Genomic DNA, 5,226 nt, shown 5'->3' on the forward strand with positions numbered 1-5,226 from the left:
TCAAATTTTAGAATCCTAGAAAAAGATCACAACCTCAGACAGGTTCCATGTAGCAGTTTCCAGTAAAACAAAATTGTCAGACAAAATAAAAAAAAAAAGAACAATTTTAGGGAAAGGCATAGGAGTGGCTGTGTGGTAAGTAGCTTGCTTCCTAACCACATGGTTCCGGGTTCATTCCCACTGTGTGGTACCTTGGGCAAGTGTCTTCTACTATAGCCTCGGGCCGACCAAAGCCTTGTGAGTGGATTTGGTAGACGGAAACTGAAAGAAGCCCATCATGCATATATATATATATATATATATATATATATATATATATATATATGGTAAGTAGCTTGCTTACCAACCAAATGGTTCCGGGTTCAGTCCCACTGCATGGCACCTTGGGCAAGTGTCTTCTACTATAGCCTCCGGCTGACCAAAGCCTTGTGAGTGAATTTGGTAGACGCAAACTGAGAGAAGCCCATCGTATATATGTATATGTATATATATATGTGTTTGTGTTTGTCCCCCCAACATCGATTGACAACCGATGCTGGTGTGTTTACGTCCCTGTAAGAGACTGATAGAATAAGTACTAGGCTTACAAAGAATAAGTCAATTTGCTCGACTAAAGGTGGTGCTCCAGCATGGCCACAGTCAAATGACTGAAACAAGGAAAAGAGTAAAAGAGTAATGGCTCAACAGATAACACTCCAATAATTCTTAATTGGAAAAAAAAAAAAGAACATTTGTAATAGCTAAACATTAATATTTCTATCAGCATTCTTTTGTAGATCTTTTATTTGTTAAGACTTCTTGGAGATGTGTGCAAATGATAAAAGTGAAATTTTTTTTTTTTTAGAAAGAAGTGAAAACAAGAAATGTTTTTAATAATGCCTAAAGTTTTCTTTTTTTTTTTTTTTTTTTACACCAAATTTTAAGATTATCACACAATATTTTATGTACAAAATAATAATAATATCAAATTAGGAATTGAACAAAAATGGAATTTTCAGAAAAAATTTTAAATGGCTTTCTTTTCCTTAAGTCCAATTCATAATAATAATAATAATAATAATTTTTAGAAAATGCTGAACGACAGTTTGCTTTAAGGCAAAAAAAAAAAAAAAGATACGTAATACCAATTAAGTATATATGTGTATGTGTATATATATAAACAGAAGATGCATTTTCCCATGACGTTTTGTAGACACTCACACATACTACACACATGCTTATACACAGACACATACACACCCTCATATCTATACACACACACACACACATATATATACACACATGCATAGATTATATGTGAGTGCATATGTGTATAAAAATAGCAACTGCAGTGGTCAGTTTGATATACATACATATGTAATTACCACTTATAGGAAGACGACACACCATATTAACGAAACGGTGTGTTACAGAATGGATGTGAGATTAATTATGAACAATTCTGCACAGGCAATCAACACAATACATAGCAGTAGTAGTTGGCATTCCGTCGCTTACGACGTCGAGGGTTCCAGTTGATCCGATCAACGGAACAGCCTGATTGTGAAATTAAAGTGCAAGTGGCTGAGCACTCCACAGACACGTGTACCCTTAACGTATAGTTCTCAAGGATATTCAGCGTGACACAGTGTGACAAGGCTGATCCTTTGAACCACAGGCACAACAGAAACAGAAAGTAAGAGTGAGAGAAAGTTGTGGTGGAAGAGTACAGCAGGGTTCACCACCATCCCCTGCCGGAGCCTTGTGGAGCTTTAGGTGTTTTCGCTCAATAAACACACACAACGCTCGGTCTGGGAATCGAAACCGCGATCCTATGACCGCGAGTCCGCTGCCCTAACCACTGGGCCATTGCGCCTCCACAACACAATACATATACAGTATCTTACATACATAAATAAGTAAATAAAGCGACATTTCAGATGCTAACTCTACATATTATATATAATTCTGGAATTAAATCAATTCTAAGGGTACATAATCTCTAGTTCTGAATAACTAAATTTAATTAAATTTTTTTTTTTAATTGTCAAAAGTTTTTAAAGAGTACCATCAATGAATTGCCTGAATGATTAGGGGAGCTGTAGAATTTAGTTACAATCCTTTACATTCTGATATCAAATTTCATCATAGACAATCATCCTTTTCACCCATCCGTGACCAACAGACTAAAGTTAAAAGTGAAGTATTGTAGGGGTAATTCCTAGATGTGAATGATATTATGTGACCATGATCATCATCATCATTGTTTAATGCTTGGCTTCCATGCTGTCATGGCAACGGATGATCTGATGAGCTGGAAGACTGCAGCAAGCTTCAATGTATACCTTGACGTATTTTCCTTTCTTTTTTTCTTTTTAATGGCTGGATGACATTCCTTATGCAACCGATTTACAAGAAATCATAACAAATCTGTTTAAGATTAAATATAAATTGACAGTAATTGGACAAAATTATCTTGGATATTTTTCCTGTTACTATAAACACAATATAAAGTGGAGTTACTACCTTAATGAGTTAGTTTAAAGAAGAATATGCACAATCTAAATCTAAACATAGTTTTATGTAAAGTTTAAAACATCAGGAGTATTAGGAGAGCATCAAAACAGCCAGAACCAGACCAAAACAGTGTGATGAACAGGCTAAATGAATTATTAAATGTGGAGTTTAAAATTTCACTTCTCAATAGTCTTGGGTTCAGTTGTACTGAGTGGTACCTTGGGCAAGCGTCTTCTACAATAGCCCAAGGCCTTATCAATGGATTTGGCAGGCAGAAACTGAAAGAACCCATTTACATGTGTGTGTGTGTGTGTGTGTGTGTGTGTGTGTGTGTGTGTGTGTGTGTGTGTGTGTGTGTGTGTGTGTGTGTGTGTGTTTGTGTGTGAGTGTGTGTGTGTGTGTGTGTGTGTGTGTGTGTGTGTTTGTGTGTGAGTGTGTGTGTGTGTGTGGTGTGTGTGTGCGTGTGGTAAGAAGTTTGCTTCCTGACCACATGGCTTCAGGTTCAGTCTCATTGCATGACACATTAAGCTAGTATCTTCTACAATAGCCCAAGGCTGACAAAGGCCTTATGAGTGGATTTGGTAGATGGAAACTGAAAGAAGTGTATGTGTGCCTGTTTGTCTCCCCACCATCGTTTGACAACTAATCCCCGTAACTTAGCGGTTCGGCAAAAGAGACCGACAGAATAAGTACTAGGCTTACAAAGAAATCCTGGGGTCAATTTGCTCAACTAAAGGCGGTGCTCCAGCATGGCCACAGTCAAATGACTGAAACAAGTAAAAGAGTAAAAGAAGGAAGGGCATCTGGTCATAGAAAATCTGCATCAATAAGATTTCAACCAACCCATGTGAACATCGAAAAGTAGGCATTGAGTTAGCGATGATAATGATGTGTTTGTGTGTGTGTGTGTGTCTCCTTGTTTCAACATTATGCAATAGACATTAACAAGCATCACTGTAACGTGTGCCTCATTTCCAATCTTCTGTGAAAACAAGGCATTGCCCAGGGAGTAATTATTACTTTGCTTGGAAACAGATGAAGCTTGGCGACAAGTAGGGCAGCTATCCATACAAAAACCTACTTCAGTAAAAATCCTTTTGACCCACATAAGCATGGAAAAGTAGATACTGTTATAATGATGATAATGATGAAAGTGATTTGAATCAACACAGTTTAATACTTCTGCAGCAAACAAAACACCAAATAACAACACTTGCTACTCTAAAGACAGCTTCAATGCCAAAGGCAATATGAAGATAAGCAACAGGAAAGCTGAAGTAGGCTTTGGCAGGCTCCAAAGGGTATATTCTACTATGATTGACACCTATTCATTTGAAATGTAAACCTGGTAGTAGAAATGGAGGAACAGTGATGACTATCTCTTAAAACAAGTGACTTGGAATGATATGTTGTAACAAATAGTAAAACACTGACCTAAAACACAAAACAATTCAAAATATTCAGTACAAATATAAGAAAAAAGAGCCTTCCTATTCAACTAGAAGTGGAAATAGTAAACAAACAGGAAACTACATAAGAGTTATTCAGTCAAAGGAAATAAATCAAACACATGAGATTCTACTCTCCAGATGTATGAATCAATAATCGCACTGCAAATATATTTTAAGTGGTAGAGATCAGGAATTCAAAACTGTCAACAAAACAGAAAGCTTTTGGAAAACTGGAAGGAACATAACAGAGACGAAGAATTTTGGGTAAAATAATAGCATCCTGTTACTTTAGAATTATATGCTATGCAATATAATATGTTAAATGATATATGTTATACTGGATAAAATAAGTAAATTTGAAAATAATAATTAATAAATTGTTCATGTAAAAAATAAATAAGTGATGAGGGCTTTGAAAATTACAGATATTTATTTAATTTCAGAAGTAAATATATATTTTAATCTCAGAGACTAGTGTGGCTTTGCTCAGAAATTGTTTCTTAAAATCCAGCAGGAAAGTATAACAGAATATTTGCAAAAGAGTAACTTTGTAGCAAATCAGTAGAATTACATTGGTGGACGATATACAAATGAAGACACAAAAATATTCACCAGTAGTAATGGATATGTATTTCGATGTACAAAATCCTAGAAGGCAAAGTTAATCCTTACAGAATTGTTTGTTGGAGGCTGTCATATAACATTAATTAAACACATAACTGAAATGTTATTTCATCAGTTAATAGAAGTTCCAATGTTTATGACAGTACAATTGATTCAGTGTTAGAGACTAGAGAGTTAGAGAGTATTATTATTCAATGTACAAGGTCTATCTCTCCATGGTTAGCCTTCAAAACCAAATGGAGGAGACTGTATGGCAGAAGTTGAAAAATATCTAATGTTTAAAAAAAATCATGTTAATTACATGGTGGCACAATATTTGAGTATTTAAGATGTGTGACATCAATATGGAAAAAAAAAAGAAGTTATCTTGTGCAACTTCCTGATAATTTCACAACTAATTCGATACCACTAACCTAGCAATGGATTGTCCCATAAAATAATAAACAATTTGATATGTGACCTGCATACAACCAATTGCAATCTCTTGGACATCAGAATCGTTCATCTAATGAGCCATCCAACAGAATTGTTACAAATCACAGTTATGATAAGCCAACCCAGTGAAATTATTTGATTGAAAATGAAGAGGCATCTTAAATATATAAACATTCCTTGAGAAATACACTGGTAGCATTTGAATGTATGCAACATACCA

General features: G+C 35.3%; 1 long non-coding RNA gene across 1 annotated transcript; it reads left to right on the top strand.

The window, feature by feature from the left end:
* The first annotated feature begins 737 nt into the window (after positions 1 to 737).
* LOC149132242 (uncharacterized) lies at positions 738 to 4,932 on the top strand. Its single transcript, XR_016244774.1, has 2 exons — positions 738 to 2,840; positions 2,884 to 4,932. It is a non-coding gene; the product is annotated as an uncharacterized LOC149132242 (long non-coding RNA).
* The last annotated feature ends 294 nt before the right edge of the window (positions 4,933 to 5,226 follow it).

Source organism: Octopus bimaculoides, chromosome Z (assembly GCF_046866305.1).
Source record: "Octopus bimaculoides isolate indiv1 chromosome Z, ASM4686630v1, whole genome shotgun sequence".
Lineage (NCBI taxonomy): Eukaryota > Metazoa > Mollusca > Cephalopoda > Octopoda > Octopodidae > Octopus > Octopus bimaculoides.